The sequence below is a fragment of the Oncorhynchus masou genome, chromosome 9 (genome assembly GCF_036934945.1).
Source record: "Oncorhynchus masou masou isolate Uvic2021 chromosome 9, UVic_Omas_1.1, whole genome shotgun sequence".
Lineage (NCBI taxonomy): Eukaryota > Metazoa > Chordata > Actinopteri > Salmoniformes > Salmonidae > Oncorhynchus > Oncorhynchus masou.
The window spans coordinates 80,047,653-80,072,366 of record NC_088220.1 but is presented as its reverse complement, the minus strand read 5'-3'; the positions used below and the strand labels follow the sequence as shown (position 1 = coordinate 80,072,366).

Sequence of the window (24,714 nt, the reverse complement as noted above, 5' to 3'; positions counted from 1 at the left end):
AGAGAGAGAGAACGAGAGAGAGAGAGAGAACAGGGAACAGAGAGAGAGAACAGAGAGAGAACAGGGAACAGAGAGAGAGAACAGAGAGAGAGAGAACAGAGAGAACAGAGAGAGAACATAAAGAGAGGGAGAGAGAGAGACAGAGAGAGAGAACAGAGAGAGAGAGAGAGAGAGAGAAAACTCACAGAGCTCCTGTAGTTTGCGTAGGTGTATCTCCTCCTCTTCCACACTGTCCTCTAGGTAGGCATGGAGGGAGGAGCCGACCAGAGCGAACCAGCCAACCCGAGGGCTCTGTAGATTCAGCCCGTCTTTATACCGCAGCCGGCCAATCCTTTCAAAAGCCAGCATCAACAGGCCCTCTGCATTGGATGGAATAAACGTCTGGGGAGACGAGGGGCGGGGAAAGAGATAAAGATGTTTCAGGACACATCCCATTTCTGAACCTTGACCTTGATTACCTAGGTGAGAGATCACTGTGAGTGTGTGGTTACCTTGGTGATGGATTTAACCCACTCCCTGTGGCTGTCTGGGTCATCAGTGCCAAAGAGATAGATACGCTCAGAGTCTGAGTACAGCTCAAATGTATGGTCATAGCTGAGAGAGAGAGGGAGAGAGAGAGTTTGAGAGAGAGAAAGAGAGAGAGAGCGAGAAAGAGAGAGCGGGTGAGGGAGAGGGAGAGAGAAAGAGAGTGGGAGAGAGAGTGAAAGAGAGCGGGAGAGAGAGAGAGAAAGAGAGCGGGAGAGGGAGAGAGAGAGAGAAAGAGAGCGGGTGAGGGAGAGGGAGAGAGAAAGAGAGCGGGAGAGAGAGAGAGAGAGAGACAGAGAGTGGGAGAGGGAGAGAGAGAGAGACAGAGAGCAGGAGAGGGAGAGAGAGAGAGAGAGACAGAGAGCGGGAGAGGGAGACAGAGAGAGAGACAGAGAGCGGGGAGAGGGAGAGAGAGAGAGACAGAGAGCGGGGAGAGAGAGAGAGAGACAGAGAGCGGGGGAGAGAGAGAGAGACAGAGAGCGGGAGAGAGAGAGAGAGAGAGAGAGAGAGAGACAGAGACAGAGAGCGGGAGAGGGAGAGAGAGAGAGAGACAGAGAGCGGGAGAGAGAGAGAGAGAGACAGAGAGCGGGAGAGAGAGAGAGAGACAGAGAGCGGGAGAGAGAGAGACAGAGAGCGGGAGAGAGAGAGAGAGAGAGAGAGAGAGAGAGAGACAGAGACAGGGAGCGGGAGAGGGAGAGAGAGAGAGACAGAGAGCGGGAGAGGGAGAGAGAGAGAGACAGAGAGCGGGAGAGAGAGAGAGAGACAGAGAGCGGGGAGAGAGAGAGAGACAGAGAGCGGGAGAGAGAGAGAGAGAGAGACAGAGAGCGGGAGAGAGAGAGAGACAGAGAGCGGGAGAGAGAGAGAGAGAGAGAGAGAGAGAGAGAGACAGAGACAGAGAGAGGGAGATTTTTATTATTTTTCTTCGCCAAGTCAATTAATCAAATGAAAATGATTTTGTAAAGAGGGGCAGACTTGGTTAAAGTGATGAAAGAGTGACAGGTAGCTACCCATGTCTCTCTGGTGTGTTGACAGCCAGACAGACGATCTCTGTAGACTTCAGGGTTCCATTGGGCGTGGAGGTCTTGTCACTCTCATAGTAACTAAAGTTCCCATCATTTAACATACACCAGCGACGACTGAACTCTGCAGAAACAGGAGCAGCCAGAGGACATCATACACAGAGGACACACTTTGACCAAGCCAGCATCATCACCTTGAGCTAGGTGAGAGGAAGGGACTGGGGTAAGGGACTGGATGGAGGGACTGGATGGAGGGACTAGGGAAGGGACTGGATGGAGGGACTGGATGGAGGGACAAGGGGAAGGGACTGGATGGAGGGACTGGATGGAGGGACAAGGGGAAGGGACTGGATGGAGGGACTAGGGGAAGGGACTGGATGGAGGGACTGGATGGAGGGACTAGGGGAAGGGACTGGATGGAGGGACAAGGGGAAGGGACTAGGGGAAGGGACTGGATGGAAGGACTAGGGGAAGGGACTGGATGAAGGGACTAGGGGAGGGACTGATGGAAGGACTAGGGGAAGGGACTGATGGAGGGACAAGGGGAAGGGACTAGGGAAGGGACTGATGGAGGGACTAGGGAGGGACTGATGGAAGGACTAGGGAAGGGACTGGATGGAGGGACTAGGGGGAGGGACTAGATGGAAGGACTAGGGAAGGGACTGGATGGAGGGACTAGGGAAGGAACTGGATGGAGGGACTAGGGGAAGGGACTGGATGGAGGGACTAGGGGAACTAGGGAAGGGACTAGGGGAAGGGACTGGATGGAGGGACTAGGGGGAGGGACTAGGGGAAGGGACTGGATGGAGGGACTGGATGGAGGGACTAGGGGAAGGGACTGGATGGAGGGACAAGGGGAAGGGACTAGGGGAAGGGACTGGATGGAGGGACTAGGGGAGGGACTGATGGAAGGACTAGGGGAAGGGACTGGATGGAGGGACTAGGGGGAGGGACTAGATGGAAGGACTAGGGGAAGGGACTGGATGGAGGGACTAGGGGAAGGAACTGGATGGAGGGACTAGGGGGAAGGGACTGGATGGAGGGACTAGGGGAACTAGGGAAGGGACTAGGGAAGGGACTGGATGGAGGGACTAGGGGGAGGGACTAGGGGAAGGGACTGGACGGAAGGACTAGGGGAAGGGACTGGATGGAAGGACTAGGGGGAGGGACTGGATGGAGGGACTAGGGGAAGGGACTGGATGGAGGGACTAGGGGAACTAGGGGAAGGGACTAGGGGAAGGGACTGGATGGAGGGACTAGGGGGAGGGACTAGGGAAGGGACTAGGGAAGGGACTGGATGGAAGGACTAGGGAAGGGACTGGGGAAGGGACTGGACGGAAGGACTAGGGAAGGGACTGGATGGAAGGACTAGGGGGAGGGACTAGGGGAAAGGAATGGATGGAAGGACTAGGGGAAGGGACTGCATGGAGGGACAAGGGGAAAGAACTAGGGGAAGGAACTGGATGGAGCGACTTGGGGAAGGAACTAGGGGAAGGAACTGGATGGAGGGACTAGGGGAAGGGACTGATGGAGGGACTAGGGGAAGGGACTTGAGGAAGGGACTAGGGGAAGGGACTGGATGGAGGGACTAGGGGAAGGGACTAGGGGAAGGGACTGGGTGGAGGGACTAGGGGAAGGGACTAGAGAAAGGGACTAGGGGAAGGGACTGGATGGAGGGACTAGGGGAAGGGACTAGGGGAAGGGACTGGGTGGAGGGACTAGGGAAGGGACTAGAGAAAGGGACTTGGGGAAGGGACTGGATGGAGGGACTAGGGAAGGGACTAGAGGAAGGGACTAAGAGACTAGGGGAAGGGACTGATGGAAGGACTAGGGGAAGGGACTAGAGTGAGGGACTAGGGGAAGGGATTAGGGGAAGGGACTAGAGGAAAGGACTAGAGACTATGGGAAGGGATTAGAGGAAGGGACTAGGAGACTAGGGGAAGGGACGAGGGAAGGGACTAAGAGACTAGGGGAAGGGACTGGGGAAGGACTAGGGGAGGGACTAGGGAAGGGACGAGGGGAAGGGACTAGGGAAGGGACTAGGGAAGGGACTAGGGAAGGGACTAGAGTGAGGGACTAGAGTGAGGGACTGGAAGAATGGACTAAGAGACTAGGGGAAGGGACTAGGGGAAGGGACTAAGAGACTAGGGAAGGGACTAAGACTAGGGAAGGAATATGGGAGGGGACTCGGAGACTAGGGCACTAGAGGATGGGACAAGGGGAGGATTTAGGAGACAAGGGGACTAGGGAAGGGACTAGGGGACTAAGGAAGAAACTAGGGGAGATGTGTGTGTGTGTGTGTGATTGGCTCACCCTCCCTGGCCTTACGCTCCGTGATAGGCCGGGCCATGGAGGCGGTCTTGAAAAGGAAGCCATTGTGAGTGACGGGGTGCTGTGGTGAATAGTGTTGAGGCTCCATGACCCCAGTCACCTCCGACTGAGGCAGCTCTGCAGAAACACAACAACACACTGTCAACATGCACCCTCATTATTACACTGGAATACAAATATGTACTTAAATACCTGTGTTGAGGTTGTGTGAGAGGAACTGGGCCTGTAGTTTCTGGTTGTGGGCGAGTGCCAGGGAGAGGGGGAGGGACAGTCTGTCTGGCCAGTAGAACAGTTCACATCAGCTCCACAGAACACCAGACATAAGGTCTCCAAGACATCACTGCACTGCACGTTTATACACAGGGCCTGGAGAGAGAGGGGGGAGAGGGGGAAAGGGGGAGAGAGAGGGGGGGGGAGAGAGGGAGAGAGAGAGGAGAGGGGGAGAGAGGGGAGAGAGAGAGGAGAGGGGGAGAGGGGGAGAGAGAGAGGGAGGGGGTTAGGGTGGGATAACTGTTTCAAATTCAGAAAATGTTTTGATCACTTTGTCAGTGTTAGCGAGGAGGAAGTAACATTGCTGCTATGCTGAGTCTGAGCTTTTTGCTTGAAACAGCAGTGACCAGACTGTCATTGTAGGTCTCACAGCAGTATTAGACTGTAACTGTTGCTGTCACAGCAGTAGTATACTGTCATTGTTGCTGTCACAGCAGTATTAGACTGTCATTGTAGGTCTCACAGCAGTATTAGACTAATTGTTGCTGTCACAACAGTATTAGACTGTAATTGTTGCTGTCACAGCAGTAGTATACTGTCATTGTTGCTGTCACAGCAGTAGTATACTGTCATTGTAGGTCTCACAGCAGTATTAGACCGTCACTGTAGCTGTCACAGCAGTATTAGTGAACTTTGTACAACATTATGACATCATAACCTACGACATTCCACAAGCCTACACATTTCACACCAACCCACAGTCCACCTGTTGTTGTTGGGCAAAGCAGTGGTGCAGCTGACTCACAGCTGTGGTTCAGAACAATCCACTATTTCACAACTGAGACCAATGACTCACATCTCTGAGGACTTTAAGGTGAGGGGGACAGGGTAAGGGACCAGGGGACAGGGTCGGGGTAAGACAAAACGGGGTGAGGGGAGAGGTTAACTGGGAATCATGGGAGGAAATTAAAACCAGTCAGGAAGAGAGGGTGACTGCCCCATTGAGAGAAAGATAGAGACCAGGAGAGATACAAAACAGGGAGGAAGATGTTTTTACAGCTGAGGGAAATTGGATTTGTTTTCGAATTCTTTGTGGATCTGTGTAATCTGAGGGAAATATGTCTCTCTAATATGGTCATACATTGGGCAGGAGGTTAGGAAGTGCAGCTCAGTTTCCACCTCATTTTGTGGGCAGTGAGAACATAGCCTGTCTTCTCTTGAGAGCCAGGTCTGCCTACGGAGGCCTTTCTCAATAGCAAGGCTATGCTCACTGAGTCTGTACATAGTCAAAGCTTTCCTTAAGTTTGGGTCAGTCACAGTGGTCAGGTATTCTGCCACTGTGTACTCTCTGTGTAGGGTCAGTCACAGTGGTCAGGTATTCTGCCACTGTCTACTCTCTGTGTAGGGTCAGTCACAGTGGTCAGGTATTCTGCCACTGTCTACTCTCTGTGTAGGGTCAGTCACAGTGGTCAGGTATTCTGCCACTGTCTACTCTCTGTGTAGGGTCAGTCACAGTGGTCAGGTATTCTGCCACTGTCTACTCTCTGTGTAGGGTCAGTCACAGTGGTCAGGTATTCTGCCACTGTCTACTCTGTGTATGGTCAGTCACAGTGGGCAGGTATTCTGCCACTGTCTACTCTCTGTGTAGGGTCAGTCACAGTGGTCAGGTATTCTGCCGCTGTCTACTCTCTGTGTAGGGTCAGTCACAGTGGTCAGGTATTCTGCCACTGTCTACTCTCTGTGTAGGGTCAGTCACAGTGGTCAGGTATTCTGCCGCTGTCTACTCTCTGTGTAGGGTCAGTCACAGTGGTCAGGTATTCTGCCGCTGTCTACTCTCTGTGTAGGGTCAGTCACAGTGGTCAGGTATTCTGCCGCTGTCTACTCTCTGTTTAGGGCCAAATAGCATTCTAGTTTTGTCATGTCTTATTATGTCTGTTCCTGTCCTTTCTCTTCACTCTGTCTCTCTCTGCTGGTCTTATTAGGTTACCTTCTCTTTCTCTCCTTCTCCAGCTGTTCCCCATCTCCCCTAACTAGCTCATTCACCCTTTCCCCACCTGTTCCCTTTTTTCCCTCTGATTAGGTCTCTATTTCTCTCTCTGTTCCTGCTACTTTCGGTGTCAGATTCTCGTTTGTGTTTCTCATGCCAGAGCAAGCTATCGTCTCGTTTGCTTCCACCTAGTCCTATCCTGTCGGAGTCTGCCTGGCAGGTGCATCCTGCACTCTACTAACTATCTTTTGTTCCATTGACAACGTCGGAAGAGGATCTATGCCATTCCTGTTTTTTCATTAAAAGAACTCTGTTTCTGTTAAAACCGCTTTTGGGTCTTCACTCAAGTACATAACAAGTTTGCTCTGTTTTTTTGTTAATTCTTTCCAATGTGTCAAATAATTATCTTTTTGTTTTCTCATGATTTGGTTGGGTCTAATTGTGTTGTCCTGGGGCTCTGTAGGGTGTGTTTGTGTTTGCGAACAGAGCCCCAGGACCAGCTTGCTTAGGGGACTCTTCTCCAGGTTCATCTCTCTGTAGGTGATGGCTTTGTTATGGAAGGTTTGGGAATCACTTCCTTTTAGGTGGTTATAGAATTTAACGGCTCTTTTCTGGATTTTGATAATTAGTGGGTATCGGCCTAATTCTGCTCTGCATGCATTATTTGGTGTTGTAAATTGTACACAGAGGATATTTTTGCAGAATTCGGCGTGCAGAGTCTCAATTTGGTGTTTGTCCCATTTTGTGAAGTCTTGGTTGGTGAGCGGTCCCCAGACCTCACAACCATGAAGGGCAATGGGCTCTATGACTGATTAAAGTATTTTTAGCCAAATCCTAATTGGTATGTTGAAATGTATGTTCCTTTTGATGGCATAGAATGCCCTTCTTGCCTTGTCTCTCAGATCGTTCACAGCTTTGTGGAAGTTACCTGTGGCGCTGATATTTAGGCCAAGGTATGTATAGTGTTTTTGTGTGCTATAGGGCAACAGTGTCGAGATGGAATTTGTATTTGTGGTCCTGGTGACTGGACCTTTTTGGAACACCATTATTTTGGTCTTACTGAGATTTACTGTCAGGGCCCAGGTCTTACAGAATCTGTGCATAAGATCTAGGTGCTGCTGTAGGCCCTCCTTGGTTGGTGACAGAAGCACCAGATCATCAGCAAACAGCAGACATTTGACTTCGGATTCTAGCAGGGGGAGGCTTTTCTAGTGCCCGCGCCAATTCGTTGATATATATGTTGAGGGTGGGGCTTAAGCTGCATCCCTGTCTAACCCCACAACCCTGTGTGAAGAAATGTGTGTGTTTTTTGCCAATTTGAACCGCACACTTGTTGTTTATGTACATGGATTTTATAATGTCATATGTTTTACCCCCAACACCACTTTCCATCAGTTTGTATAGCAGACCCTCATTCCAAATTGAGTCTAAGGCTTTTTTGAAATCAACAAAGCATGAGAAGACATTGCCTTTGTTTTGGTTTGTTTGGTTGCCAATTAGGGTGTGCAGGGTGAACACATGGTCTGTTGTACGGTAATTTGGTAAAAAGCCAATTTGACATTTGCTCAGTACGTTGTTTTCATTGAGGAAATGTACGAGTCTGCTGTTAATGATAATGCAGAGGATTTTCCCAAGGTTACTGTTGACACATATTCCACGGTAGTTATTGGGGTCAAATTTGTCTCCACTTTTGTGGATTGGGGTGATCAGTCCTTGGTTCCAAATATTGGGGAAGATGCCAGAGCTAAGTATGATGTTAAAGAGTTTTAGTATAGCCAATTGGAATTTGTTGTCTGTATATTTGATCATTTCATTGAGGATACCATCAACACCACAGGCCTTTTTGGGTTGGAGGGTTTTTATTATGTCCTGTAACTCATTCAATGTAATTGGATAATCCAGTGGGTTCTGGTAGTCTTTAATAGTTGATTCTAAGATCTGTATTTGATCATGTATATGTTTTTGCTCTTTATTCTTTGTTATAGAGCCAAAAAGATTGGAGAAGTGGTTTACCCATACATCTCCATTTTGGATAGATAATTATTCGTGTTGTTGTTTGTTTAGTGTTTTCCAATTTTCCCAGAAGTGGTTAGAGTCTATGGATTCTTCAATTGCATTGAGCTAATTTCTGACATGCTGTTCCTTCTTTTCCCTCTCCTTCTCCTACATATTTTTCTTCTCCAGGACTTCTAGCCCATCATCAACATCAGCAAACATGCACACAGACACATGGAGGAATCAAAGACTTTTACACAACCCCTGGAGAGAGAGAGAGAAAAGAAAGAGAACAAGATAGAGAGAGTGAGACACAGAGAGAGAATGATTTGTCTGAGGGCCATGTGGAGTGCACTCTATACCCTGGGTGTGTCTCTGAAAGGAAAGTGAAAAGAAAATATGAAAACAATATGAAAGTCTTGTAATCAGAGAGTGATTACAGATACCCCTTGCCTCTATCCTCCCCATTCCCTCCATCCGCAAACTAACAAATGTTTCACATGCTTGGCAAGCAGAGGAGCGCACACAAACACATTCACACAATATAGACACACGAGACAGGAAGAAAGAATTGTGATCCATCTGTTCCAGCATTACCTCACCAGAGACCTACTGTAGCAGACAGAGGGACTATCAGACAGAGAGACCAGGTGTAGCAGACAGAGAGACCCAGCAGACAGAGACCCAGCAGACAGAGAGACCCAGCAGACAGAGAGACATAGCAGACAGAGAGACATAGCAGACAGAGAGACATAGCAGACAGAGAGACCCAGCAGACAGAGAGACCCAGCAGACAGAGAGACCCAGCAGACAGAGACCCAGCAGACAGAGAGACCCAGCAGACAGAGAGACATAGCAGACAGAGAGACCCAGCAGACAGAGAGACCCAGCAGACAGAGAGACCCAGCAGACAGAGACCCAGCAGACAGAGACCCAGCAGACAGAGAGACCCAGCAGACAGAGAGACCCAGCAGACAGAGAGACATAGCAGACAGAGAGACCCAGCAGACAGAGAGACCCAGCAGACAGAGAGACCCAGCAGACAGAGAGACCCAGCAGACAGAGACCCAGCAGACAGAGACCCAGCAGACAGAGACCCAGCAGACAGAGAGACCCAGCAGACAGAGAGTCCCAGCAGACAGAGAGACCCAGCAGACAGAGAGACCCAGCAGACAGAGAGACCCAGCAGACAGAGACCCAGCAGACAGAGAGACCCAGCAGACAGAGAGACCCAGCAGACAGAGAGACCCAGCAGACAGAGAGACATAGCAGACAGAGAGACCCAGCAGACAGAGAGACCCAGCAGACAGAGAGACCCAGCAGACAGAGAGACCCAGCAGACAGAGAGACCTATCAGACAGAGACCCAGCAGACAGAGAGACCCAGCAGACAGAGAGACCCAGCAGACAGAGAGACATAGCAGACAGAGAGACCCAGCAGACAGAGAGACATAGCAGACAGAGAGACCCAGCAGACAGAGAGACCCAGGAGACAGAGAGACCCAGCAGACAGAGACCCAGCAGACAGAGAGACCCAGCAGACAGAGAGACCCAGCAGACAGAGAGACCCAGCAGACAGAGAGACCCAGCAGACAGAGAGACCCAGCAGACAGAGAGACCCAGCAGACAGAGAGACCCAGCAGACAGAGAGACCCAGCAGACAGAGAGACCCAGCAGACAGAGAGACCCAGCAGACAGAGAGACCCAGCAGACAGAGAGACCTAGCAGACAGAGAGACCCAGCAGACAGAGAGACCCAGCAGACAGAGACCTAGCAGACAGAAAGATCTAGCAGACAGAGAGACCTACTGTAGCAGACAGAGACCTACTGTAGCAGACAGAGACCTACTGTAGCAGACAGAGACCTACTGTAGCAGACAGAGACCTACTGTAGCAGACAGAGACCTACTGTAGCAGACAGAGACCTACTGTAGCAGACAGAGACCTACTGTAGCAGACAGAGAGACCCAGCAGACAGAAAGGGAAAGACAGAGACCTACTGTAGCAGACAGAGAGACCCAGCAGACAGAAAGGGAAAGACAGAGACCTACTGTAGCAGACAGAGACCTACTGTAGCAGACAGAGACCTACTGTAGCAGACAGAGAGGGAAAACAAGGCTGAGGAGAAAAACAGAGAGAGTGTGATATGAAAGAAATAATTTAAACATTTGGGAGAAGAGAAATAGGGCAAAGAGAGAAAATAGAGAAACAGGCAACAAAGATATTAGAATAAGAGGGGAAAGGACAGACAAAGAGGGGAGAATAAGAGGGGAAATGATAGAGAAAGAGGAGAATAAGAGGTGGAAAGGATAGAGAAAGGAGAGAATAAGAGGGGAAAGGATAGAGAAAGAGGAGAATAAGAGGGGAAAGGACAGAGAAAGAGGAGAATAAGAGGGGAAAGGACAGAGAAAGAGGAGAATAAGAGGGGAAAGGACAGAGAAAGAGGAGAATAAGAGGGGAAAGGACAGAGAAAGAGGAGAATAAGAGGGGAAAGGACAGAGAAAGAGGAGAATAAGAGGGGAAAGGACAGAGAAAGAGGAGAATAAGAGGGAAAGGACAGACAAAAGAGAGGAGAATAAGAGGGGGGGAAATGACAGAGAAAGAGGAGAATAAGAGGGGAAAGGACAGAGAAAGAGGAGAATAAGAGGGGAAAGGACAGAGAAAGAGGAGAATAAGAGGGGAAAGGACAGACAAAGAGAGGAGAATAAGAGGGGAAATGATAGAGAAAGAGGAGAATAAGAGGGGAAAGGACAGAGAAAGAGGAGAATAAGAGGGGAAAGGACAGACAAAGAGGGGAGAATAAGAGGGGAAAGGACAGACAAAGAGGGGAGAATAAGAGGGGAAATGATAGAGAAAGAGGAGAATAAGAGGGGAGAATAAGAGGGGAAAGGATAGAGAAAGAGGAGAATAAGAGGGGAAAGGATAGAGAAAGAGGAGAATAAGAGGGGAAAGGATAGAGAAAGGAGAGAATAAGAGGGGAAAGGACAGAGAAAGAGGAGAATAAGAGGGGAAAGGACAGACAAAGAGGGGAGAATAAGAGGGGAAATGATAGAGAAAGAGGAGAATAAGAGGGGAAAGGACAGACAAAGAGGAGAATAAGAGGGGAAAGGACAGACAAAGAGGGGAGAATAAGAGGGGAAATGATAGAGAAAGAGGAGAATAAGAGGGGAAAGGACAGAGAAAGGAGAGAATAAGAGGGGAAAGGATAGAGAAAGAGGAGAATAAGAGGGGAAAGGACAGAGAAAGGAGAGAATAAGAGGGGGAAAGGATAGAGAAAGGAGAGAATAAGAGGGAAAGGATAGAAAGAGGAGAATAAGAGGGGAAAGGATAGAGAAAGAGGAGAATAAGAGGGGAAAGGACAGAGAAAGAGGGGAGAATAAGAGGGGAAAGGATAGAGAAAGAGGAGAATAAGAGGGGAAAGGATAGAGAAAGAGGGGAGAATAAGAGGGGAAAGGATAGAGAAAGAGGGGAATAAGAGGGGAAAGGATAGAGAAAGAGGGGAGAATAAGAGGGGAAAGGATAGAGAAAGAGGGGAATAAGAGGGGAAAAGATAGAGAAAGAGGGGAGAATAAGAGGGGAAAGGATAGAGAAAGAGGGGAATAAGAGGGGAAAGGATAGAGAAAGTGTCACACACTGATCTCTTTCACCTGCCCTGACCCTGAGCCTGCCTGGTGTTCTGTACTTTACAGATTCTGCCCTGGATTATCTACCTCTGCCTGCCCTTGATCTGTAGCTTGCCTGCCCACTGTTTTGTAAATAAATATTTGTTATTTCGAACTGTCTGCATCTGGGTCTTATCCTGAGGTCTGATAGAAAGAAAAGAGAATAAGAGGGGTAAGGATCGAGAAAGGGATTGAAGCTGTGTCCTAGCAACTGATCTATATAAGAGCCATATTGACACACATCCAATGAAACAGACCCATAGATTGTTTACTGCAGTAAACAATCACCCAACACCACGCCTGCACCCACCCAGCACGTACTATTTACATTTGAGTAATTTAGCAGACTTATCCAGAAAGACTTAGTGCATTAATTTTAAGAAGCTAGGCAGGACAACCACATATCACAGTCATAGTAAGTACATTTCTGCGGTGGGGAGGGGTGATGTAGGACTAATCGAGAGATACATTTTCGAGATACATTTTCAGAAGATGCCCAGGGATTCATTGTTCCGTCATTGGTTGGGATATGCCGGCCCCTCATAGGGGTGGAGGTCCCAAGAGATCAAAGATGGCAGAACCGAGTGCTCAGGTTGAGGTGTAGGGTTTGAACCACACAGACACAAGTCACTATTCAAGACAGACATATGGAGAAATTCCTAAACCACTCACACACACAAACATATCCAAAACCATCCATACACACACACAAATACCTCTGCGTCTCATAACACTGTCAGCCCACAGTCACACTGTCAAACTAACTATAATTCTCAATGGTTACTGTCTAATCACTGGGTTGGTTGATTAATTATCATGTGGAGGTTAGCTGTGAGGTAGACTGGCAGCCCTGTAAAAGCAGTGCTAGCCTGCACTGAGAGATGTTAGAAAAGCAGACATAATTTAGCTTCACTATGTTATAACTGTGTAGCATAGCAATCAAATTAGGATCCAAGTTTTTCCTGACCATGTCAGCTGACCAGGAAAACTCCTGGCGCTATGTGCTATAAGATGCTAACATAGTTTAGCGTTGATGTGTTATAAGATGCTAACATAGTTTTGCTGTGATGTGCTATAAGATGCTAACAAAGTTTAGCTGTGATGTGCTATAAGATGCTAGCATGGTTTAGCTATGATGTGTTATAAGATGCTAACATGGTTTGGCTGTGATGTGCTAAAAGATGCTAGCATGGTTTAGCTATGATGTGTTATAAGATGCTAACATGGTTTAGCTGTGATGTGCTATAAGATGCTAACATGGTTTAGCTGTGATGTGCTATAAGATGCTAACATGGTTTAGCTGTGATGTGCCATGAGCTTCTGGCATATAGGTAACAGCCAAAATAAAGAAAACACCAACATAAAGTGTCTTAACAGGGCGTTGGGTCACTACGAGCCACCAGAACAGCTTCAATGCACCTTGGCAAAGATTCTACAAGTGTCTGGAACTCTATTGGAGGGATGCGACACCATTCTTCCACAAGAAATTCAATAATTTGGCGTTTTGTTGATGGTGGTGGAAAGCTCTGTCTCAGGCGCCGCTCCAGAATGTTCAATTGTGTTGAGATCTGGAGACTGAGACACACACCTTTTAAACCCCCTACGCTCCTTTGAGACCCAAAGTCACAGATCTCTTGTAGTCAAAATAATGGGCAACTGGGCATTTTTAACACATGTTCTTAAGCATGATGGGATGTTAATTGCTTAATTAACCGTTGTGAAAGCATCTGCTTTCAATATTTATTTATTTTACCTTTATTTAACCAGGCAAGTCAGTTAATTAAGAACAAATTCTTATTTTCAATGACGGCCTAGGAACAGTGGGTTAACTGCCTGTTCAGGGGCAGAATGACAGATTTGTACCTTGTCAGCTCGGGGATTCGAACTTGCAACCTTTCGGTTACTAGTCCAACGCTCTAACTACTAGTATCCCTCATTTACTCAAGTGTTTTCCTTTATTTTGGCAGTTCCCTGTAGTTTAGCCGTGATGTGTTATACGATGCTATTAGCATAGATCAGTAGAGTGGGAGAGGGAGCTGACTCGTACAAGACTGTCCCTTCAGAAAGGGGAGGCTATGACCACACAAAGAACACATGGAGTCACACGTCTCCCTCCAGCTGAGCATAGAGGAAGTCATCCATTTCAATCATCCAAACATATTTACACACTTCAACACACTTACGCAAATACAACTTACGAACAACTTCAGACCCACACTTACGCAAATACAACTCTCAGACCCAACCACACTCAGACTCGGATACAACTCTCAGACCCACACTCAAATACAACTCTCAGACCCACACTCCAATACAACTCTCAGACCCACACTCAAATACAACTCTCAGACCCACACTCAAATACAACTCTCAGACCCACACTCAAATACAACTCTCAGACCCATACTCAAATACAACTCTCAGACCCACACTCCAATACAACTCTCAGACCCACACTCAAATACAACTCTCAGACCCACACTCGAATACAACTCTCAGACCCACACTCCAATACAACTCTCAGACCCACACTCAAATACAACTCTCAGACCCACACTCAAATACAACTCTCAGACCCACACTCAAATACAACTCTCAGACCCACACTCAAATACAACTCTCAGACCCATACTCAAATACAACTCTCAGACCCACACTCCAATACAACTCTCAGACCCACACTCCAATACAACTCTCAGACCCACACTCCAATACAACTCTCAGACCCACACTCCAATACAACTCTCAAACACATTCTTTCCCCTCTCACATTTTATACACACGACACACAAACACAAAAACAGGCCTTGTCCACAAACATACAATGCCAACAAACAGAGCACACAGTCCTACACAGCTACTGCAGTGGTGAACTCACCCATAAGCTGACAGTGTAGTCCTCTTGAATGTCACCGGTGCAGGTGTGTGTGTCTGTGTATGTGTGTGTGTGTACCAAACTGCATAGTTCCAAGTGAAGACGATGCAAGAGCCCTCCTCACAAAAATACACCAACAGAAGAGAGGAGGAGAGACAGAGAGAAACACTTCCCTGAGCTCCACTGACCAGACCCTCAGCTACACTGACCAGACCCTCAGCTACACTGACCAGACCCTCAGCTACACTGACCAGACCCTCAGCTACACTGACCAGACCCTCAGCTACACTGACCAGACCCTCAGCTCCACTGACCAGACCCAAACAGTGAAACAGGGATACAAGGGGGAGGGGAAAACTCTGGAGGGGCGGGGTTAGAGAACATTCCTGTAGAAAGACCATGATAACATCTGATGGAGGGGTGGAGTCAGCAACATGAGCTTATACATGCTCGAGGTGGGTTGAGGCCCAGGAAGAGCACAGAGAGAGACACAGTCCAGACAACAGGGAATGAAATAGGGAGAACACAGAGAGAGACAAAGTCCAAGGCAGCAGGGAATGGACAAGGGAGAACGGGAACAGACCAGAAAAAGAGAGGGGAGAAGGAGAACAAAGGATTCATTTAGTTCAACGCATGAAGAGCGAGCGAGAGGGTGTTTGTGTGTGTGTGTGTGTCTCCCTATGCCGTTGCATCCTAGTCCAACATTTAGAAGCAGAGAGAAAACGTCCTATATATTGAGTTTCTTTACATCTCTGTTGCACCCCCCCCCCCCCCCCACACACACACATATACACACACACACACACACACACACACACACACACACACACTGGGCATGAACATCTGGTTAACTAAATCACTTAAGGAGGAAAATGGAATCACTCAAGGTCATGTGCTGAATGTGATTCTCACACACACACCACACACACACCCCACACTCAAACACACACATACATACACATATACACACACGCTCACAGAGAGAGAGACAGAGAGCTGTGTGCAGTTGGCATTGCTTCTGGTAACTGGGTTAAGAGGCTATTGACTGACCCAGCTAAGAGCTGTAACACTAAGGCATTCACTACACAGAAACACACACACTGAATGGAAGAGAAGGATACTGGAGGGGCTGGATACTGGAGGGGGATAGATACTGGAGGGGGATAGATACTGGAGGGGGATAGATACTGGAGGGGGGATACTGGAGGGTGTGGATACTGGAGGGGTGTGGATACTGAAGGGGGATAGATACTGGAGGGGTGTGGATACTGGAGGGGTGTGGATACTGAAGGGGATAGATACTGGAGGGGGATAGATACTGGAGGGGGATAGATACTGGAGGGGATTGGATATTGGAGGGGTGTGGATACTGGAGGGGGTGGATACTGGAGGGGGTGGATACTGGAGGGAGATACTGGAGGGGTGTGGATACTGGAGGGTGTGGATACTGGAGGGGTGTGGATACTGGAGGGGTGTGGATACTGAAGGGGGATAGATACTGGAGGGAGATAGATACTGGAGGGGGATGGATACTGGAGGGGGATGGATACTGAGGGGATTGGATATTGGAGGGATTGGATATTGGAGGGGTGTGGATACTGGAGGGGGTGGATACTGGAGGGGGTGGATACTGGAGGGAGAGATACTGGAGGGGTGTGGATACTGGAGGGGTGTGGATACTGAAGGGGGATAGATACTGGAGGGAGATAGATACTGGAGGGGGATGGATACTGGAGGGGGTGGATACTGGAGGGGGTGGATACTGGAGGGGGATACTGGAGGGGGATGGATACTGGAGGGGGTGGATACTGGAGGGGTATGGGAGTGTATTGGATCGTTCAGGTTGTCATTTCGTTGTGGTAGGGTTAAATTAAGGTTAGTTTGGAGGTCAGATAAGGGTTATATAAAGGTTGTTCTTACGTTGTTAAGCTCTTCCTGGTTGCCGTAGAGGGGGTGGTATTTGCGGTATTTGCCCTGTCTGTATTTGGAGCTGACGAATCGTCGGCGGTCTTCGCTGCAACTGGTCGGACTCAGCGCCTCGCTGGGAGGGACGTTCGCCGCCCAAAATCTGTTCAGACGCTCATTACCTAGCAACAGGAACACCTTGGGGACAGGTAAGTGACAGGCAGGGGTATTAGAGAGGGACACAGTAGTTAGCCAAAATACTGTTCTGTTTCAGCTGTCGTGGGCAGTCTAGCTGTGTGGAGAAGGAGGTTCTTCTCTGTTTCAGCTGTCGTGGTCAGTCTAGCTGTTTGGAGAAGGAGGTACTTTCGGTACTCTTCAATTCCATGCATACAGGGACCTTTGAAGTGTTTGGATCCTTTTTTGTTATTTGATTGGTGGATTGAAATAAAGTATTTAGAGTGTGTGCGTGTGTCTGTGTGTGTGTGTGTGTGTGTGTGTGCGTGTGTGTGTGTGTGTGTGTGTGTGTGTGTGTGTGTGTGTGTGTGTGTGTGTGTGTGTGTGTGTGTGTGTGTGTGTGTGTGTGTGTGTGTGTGTGTGTGTGTGTGTGTGTGTGTGTGTGTGTGTGTGTGTGTACCTGTATAAGCTCCTCTGTCCACACCCTCCTGTCCATCTTCAGACTGCGCACCTTAGAGATGCTGGGGCCCAAACCGCGGTGCTCTCCTACAACATGCGCACACACACACACACACACAAAATGCATAAGTCTTGGACTGCTCCACTATAAAGGATTCTGTATATAACACAAATAGGTCTTACCAAAGGTCAGTGGATCTGAAAGTACTGCAACTGGGTGATAGTTAACACACTCACCTGCACAGCGTTTGCAGACCACCACACACAGGTTGATGGCAGCCCACTCAGGTTTGGCGGCGCCACAGTCGGCACAGCAACCATTGCTAGGCTCCGCCCAGATTTGATTAGCCACCTCGCTATTGGACAGAGCCTCTCCAATCGCTTCACGCATCGCTTCTACCCACTGGTCTTTATGTTGTTCTGAATCCGCTAGAAAACTACACACATACACACACATTGACATTGGAATGAGACAGAATGAGACATCCACACACACACACAGATGTGACCTCTGAACAGCTTGACACAGACCCTCGTGGTTTTTACTCCTTCCTCTTCTCTTCACACACACACACACACACACACACACACACACACACACACACACACACACACACACACACACACACACACACACACACACACACACACACACAACTAACTCCACTCTGTTTTGCTGTTTTGTATTTCTGTGTGTGTAAACCTGAAGATGCGGTAGGGTGTTGTCAGATCAAAGCTGCGACGGTCAGTGTCTTTCACGTTTCCTACGTTCATGTCGATAGACGTGATGCCAATGCCAAGACGGTAGTCCTGGAAACAGGACAGACACATCACACAGCTGACATCACCCACTACAACAAGATCAGAGCTGGGTTCAAATACATACATACATATGAAGTATTTGCTATTGAGGATGCATTTACACAAGCAGCCCAATTCTGATCTTTTTTTCCCACTAATTGGTCTATTGACCAATCACATCGGATCTTTTCACGTCTGATGTATCAAAACACCAATTCATGGAAAGAAATATCAGAATTGGTCTGCCTGTCTAAATGGGGCCTGAGACACGTATTTTATGTGCATTTTAGTATTTTCTAAATAAATGTGGCCAAACCAGATACTTTTATTTTAAGTATTTGAAACTATTTTCAAATAATTTTAAATAAATGGGTCATTCCACCAATTCGGTGACTTTGGAGACGTGTAACTTGGTCCAAAAAACACCTAATTTTAACAATCTGTCATGAAGAGCACACGTTCAAATTCATAACAAACAAGTTTTCCCATCTCAAGAGGTTAAATAAAATGTTTTACTACAATAAGTGCCTATTAAGTGCCAAATAAAGTAACAGGGTTGACCGTGACAGGGTTGACCGTGACAGGGTTGACCGTGCCAGGGTTGACCGTGCCAGGGTTGACCGTCACAGGGTTGACCGTCACAGGGTTGACCGTGACAGGGTTGACCGTCACAGGGTTGACCGTGACAGGGTTAACCGTGACAGGGTTGACCGTGACAGGGTTAACCGTGACAGGGTTGACCGTGACAGGGTTGACCGTCACAGGGTTGACCGTCACAGGGTTGACCGTCACAGGGTTGACGATTTCTTCTTAAATCAGCCATAAATCCCCTCGTGACAGGGTTGACCGTGACAGGGTTGACCGTGCCAGGGTTGACCGTCACAGGGTTGACCGTGACAGGGTTGACCGTCACAGGGTTGACCGTGACAGGGTTGACCGTGCCAGGGTTGACGATTTCTTCTTAAATCAGCCATAAATCCCCTTGTGACAGGGGGAATGGAAACGTGTTGTGTGCAACAGGGAGTGGCGATTGAATGCTTTACATAAATATGTGCTAAAATATTTTTCACCTCTACTCGAGCCGATTCGTTTTCCAGTACACCTGCTTTTACGCTTTTACACTATGATTTGACTATTAGATGTTCAATGTCACTTTTTGAAAACAAAATATTTTAAAAGGAATAGTTAGTTAGTTTCACCACATAAAAAGGAGACAGGGTTCACCTTAAAATAAGGGACAGATGTAAATTAGTCACTAATCACATGAAATAAATAATTCCCTCCAGAAAGGACTTTGTCAAAGCAACAACGTAACGAGGACTTTACAATGATGGTGAAACTTGGGGACATTCTGGGATTCAGTGGGTTAAAATCTTCCTGGAAGTGACACAGGGTTGACAGAGGGACACGTCAAAATGCTAAATTTTGGCACTTATACAAGATATATTGAATTATCCATGTGGTCTATATTAAAGGGCACTTCATTTAATATAACAGGCTATTAAAATTCAATATTGGTGCACAATTTCTACTTCAAATATCAAGGGGATGCAAAAGGCACATATTTCGTGGAAGTGACCCAAATAGTAAAACTAATGTCAAATACTTAATTCCAAATAAATTATTTCAAACACCCCTAGGACCCAACACCCCTAGGACCCAACACCCCTAGGACCAAACACCCCTAGGACCAAACACCCCTAGGACCAAATACCCCTAGGACCAAATACCCCTAGGACCAAACACCCCTAGGACCAAACACCCCTAGGACCAAACAGCCCTAGGACCCAACACCCCTAGAACCCAACACCCCTAGGACCCAACACCCCTAGGACCCAACACCCCTAGGACCCAACACCCCTAGGACCCAATACCCCTAGGACCAAATACCCCTAGGACACAACACCCCTAGGACCAAATAACCCTAGGACCAAATAACCCTAGGACCAAACACCCCTAGGACCAAACACCCTAGGACCAAACAGCCCTAGGACCCAACACCCCTAGAACCCAACACCCCTAGGACCCAACACCCCTAGGACCCAACACCCCTAGGACCCAACACCCCTAGGACCCAATACCCCTAGGACCAAATACCCCTAGGACCAAACACCCCTAGGACCCAACACCCCTAGGACCCAACACCCCTAGGACCCAACACCCCTAGGACACAACACCCCTAGGACCAAATAACCCTAGGACCAAATAACCCTAGGACCAAATAACCCTAGGACCAAATACCCCTAGGACCAAACACCCCTAGGACCAAACAGCCCTAGGACCAAACAGCCCTAGGACCAAACAGCCCTAGGACCAAACAGCCCTAGGACCCAACACCCCTAGAACCCAACACCCCTAGAACCCAACACCCCTAGGACCCAACACCCCTAGGACCCAACACCCCTAGGACCCAACACCCCTAGGGCCAAATACCCCTAGGACCAAATACCCCTAGGACCAAACACCCCTAGAACCCAACACCCCTAGGACCCAACACCCCTAGGACCAAACAGCCCTAGAACCCAACACCCCTAGGACCCAAACACCCCTAGGACCAAACACCCCTAGGACCAAACACCCCTAGGACCAAACACCCCCACAGCCTCACCTCCATGTTCTTGTAGAGGAAGACCTTGTCTCCGGAGACGACTGTGTAGAGTTTAGAGCGCAGGCCCCTCAGCTCCAGGTAGCCCTGCTGTTCAGGGGTCAGGGGTGAACCAGGGGTCATCGAGGAGTGTGGGACCAATGAAGTAATCTCCCTGCTGCCCTCCTGGCGCCCCCTAGTGAAGTTCTGCAGAACTGACACCCATTCATTCCTCTCAACTACACACACATACACACACACACATACACACACATAGGAAGAGTGATTTAGCACGCAGCAGTGTGATATGAACAGCTTGATGCTGATGTCTGCATGATGGGCAGATGAGTTGCCGTTTCTAGAGTTCTCATTGTTGCGGGTTGATTTGGGCCCAGGTGGGTTACGGGCATGCCGTGTTGTGTTAAGAATAAAATCAACTGTGAGTGTCTGTGCACCTTTTATCCTACTAAGGCTCTCTCTCAGCAGCAGCAGCTGCAGACACTAGCAGTGCCAGTGGTGCCACTAGCGGTGCCAGGATTTAAAAAATTGGCTGGGCCAGAGACATTTGCTGCCATGATGAAAGTATTTTTCTGATGAGTGAAATGTTTCAAATTGCAATAAGAATAGGTTGGAGTGGCCTCCTGAGTTGTGCAGCGGTCTAAGGCACTGCATCCCAGTGCTTGAGGCATCACTACTGACCCGGGTTCAATCCCGGGCTGTGTCGCAGCCGGCCATGACCGGGAGAACCATAAGGCGGCGCACAATTGGTCCAGTGTCGTCCGGGTTAGGGGAGGGTTTGGCTGGCCGAGATTTCCTTGTCTCATCGCGCTCTAGCGACTCCTGTGGCGGGACGGGCGCAGTGCAGGCTGACATGGCCGACAGTTCTACGGTATTTTCTCCGACACATTGTTGCGGCTGGCTTTCGGGTTAAGCGAGCAGTGTGTCAAGAAGCAGTGCGACTTGGCAAGGTTGTGTTTCGGAGGACGTAAGGCTCTCGACCTTCGCCTCTCCCGAGTCTGTACGGGAGTTGCAGCGATGGGACAAGACTGTAACTACCAATTTAACATGCGTTAAAAACTCAGGGCTTTTAACAGATTATTCAAATGGCTGTTTGACAGAAAATCTAGTTTATTTCTAGTTTATTTGTTCAAGGTTCCCTTTGTTATTTCATTACAAAATAAAACGCTTGATTGTATTTAAAATGCATGAATGACTCATATGCTGTGTAATTAGCCAACATGAATCACTGATTGATTATATTGAAGTTAGGTTAAGACACATAAAACAGGACACGCTGTCACAGCTCCATGGTGGACAGATTATATAAGGCTACATGATCCAAGAGAAACATACACACTTGATTAGGCTACAATATAGCATGCTAAATGTTTCAGATCAGTGATAGACGAACACTTGATTAGGCTACGTTATAGCATGCTAAATGTTTCAGATCAGTGAAAGACGAACACTTGATTAGGCTATGTTATAGCATGCTAAATGTTTCAGATCAGTGATAGACGAACACTTCATTAGGCTACGTTATAGCATGCTAAATGTTTCAGATCAGTGATAGACGAACACTTGATTAGGCTACGTTATAGCATGCTAAATGTTTCAGATCAGTGATAGACGAACACTTGATTACGCTACGTTATAGCATGCTAAATGTTTCAGATCAGTGATAGACGAACACATGATTAGGCTACGTTATAGCATGCTAAATGTTTCAGATCAGTGACAGACGAACACTTGATTAGGCTACGTTATAGCACGCTAAATGTTTCAGATCAGTGATAGACAAAAACTTGATTAGGCTATGTTATAGCATGCTAAATGTTTCAGATCAGTGATAGACGAACACTTGATTAGGCTACGTTATAGCATGCTAAATGTTTCAGATCAGTGATAGATGAACACTTGATTAGGCTACGTTATAGCATGCTAAATGTTTCAGATCAGTGATAGACGAACACTTGATTAGGCTACGTTATAGCATGCTAAATGTTTCAGATCAGTGACAGACGAACACTTGATTAGGCTACGTTATAGCACGCTAAATGTTTCAGATCAGTGATAGACGAAAACTTGATTAGGCTATGTTATAGCATGCTAAATGTTTCAGATCAGTGATAGACGAACACTTGATTAGGCTACGTTATAGCATGCTAAATGTTTCAGATCAGTGACAGACGAACACTTGATTAGGCTACGTTATAGCACGCTAACTGTTTCAGATCAGTGATAGACAAAAACTTGATTAGGCTATGTTATAGCATGCTAAATGTTTCAGATCAGTGATAGACGAACACTTGATTAGGCTACGTTATAGCATGCTAAATGTTTCAGATCAGTGATAGACGAACACTTGATTAGGCTACGTTATAGCATGCTAAATGTTTCAGATCAGTGATAGACAAACACTTGATTAGGCTACGTTATAGCATGCTAAATGTTTCAGATCAGTGATAGACAAACACTTGATTAGGCTATGTTATAGCATGCTAAATGTTTCAGATCAGTGATAGACGAACACTTGATTAGGCTACGTTATAGCATGCTAAATGTTTCAGATCAGTGATAGACAAACACTTGATTAGGCTACGTTATAGCATGCTAAATGTTTCAGATCATTGATAGACGAACACTTGATTACGCTACGTTATAGCATGCTAAATGTTTCAGATCAGTGATAGACGAACACTTGATTAGGCTACGTTATAGCATGCTAAATGTTTCAGATCAGTGACAGACAAACACTTGATTAGGCTACGTTATAGCACGCTAAATGTTTCAGATCAGTGATAGACGAAAACTTGATTAGGCTACGTTATAGCATGCTAAATGTTTCAGATCAGTGATAGACGAACACTTGATTAGGCTACGTTATAGCACGCTAAATGTTTCAGATCAGTGATATACGAACACTTGATTAGGCTACGTTATAGCACGCTAAATGTTTCAGATCAGTGATATACGAACACTTGATTAGGCTACGTTATAGCATGCTAAATGTTTCAGATCAGTGACAGACAAACACTTGATTAGGCTACGTTATAGCACGCTAAATGTTTCAGATCAGTGACAGACAAACACTTGATTAGGCTACGTTATAGCACGCTAAATGTTTCAGATCAGTGATAGACGAACACTTGATTAGGCTACGTTATAGCATGCTAAATGTTTCAGATCAGTGATAGACAAACACTTGATTAGGCTACGTTATAGCATGCTAAATGTTTCAGATCATTGATAGACGAACACTTGATTACGCTACGTTATAGCATGCTAAATGTTTCAGATCAGTGATAGACGAACACTTGATTAGGCTACGTTATAGCATGCTAAATGTTTCAGATCAGTGACAGACAAACACTTGATTAGGCTACGTTATAGCACGCTAAATGTTTCAGATCAGTGATAGACGAAAACTTGATTAGGCTATGTTATAGCATGCTAAATGTTTCAGATCAGTGATAGACGAACACTTGATTAGGCTACGTTATAGCATGCTAAATGTTTCAGATCAGTGATAGATGAACACTTGATTAGGCTACGTTATAGCACGCTAAATGTTTCAGATCAGTGATATACGAACACTTGATTAGGCTACATTATAACATGCTAAATGTTTCAGATCAGTGATAGACGAAAACTTGATTAGGCTATGTTATAGCATGCTAAATGTTTCAGATCAGTGATAGACGAACACTTGATTAGGCTACGTTATAGCATGCTAAATGTTTCAGATCAGTGATAGACGAACACTTGATTAGGCTACGTTATAGCATGCTAAATGTTTCAGATTAGTGATAGACGAACACTTGATTAGGCTACGTTATAGCATGCTAAATGTTTATGATCAGTGATAGACGAACACTTGATTAGGCTACGTTATAGCACGCTAAATGTTTCAGATCAGTGATATACGAACACTTGATTAGGCTACGTTATAGCATGCTAAATGTTTCAGATCAGTGATAGACGAACACTTGATTAGGCTACGTTATAGCACGCTAAATGTTTCAGATCAGTGATATACGAACACTTGATTAGGCTACGTTATAGCACGCTAAATGTTTCAGATCAGTGATATACGAACACTTGATTAGGCTACGTTATAGCATGCTAAATGTTTCAGATCAGTGACAGACAAACACTTGATTAGGCTACGTTATAGCACGCTAAATGT

General features: G+C 47.1%; 1 pseudogene; it reads right to left on the bottom strand.

Moving 5' to 3' along the window:
* Positions 1-24,714, bottom strand: part of LOC135546668 (arf-GAP with Rho-GAP domain, ANK repeat and PH domain-containing protein 1-like) — a 95,870-nt pseudogene that overhangs the window by 30,693 nt on the left and 40,463 nt on the right.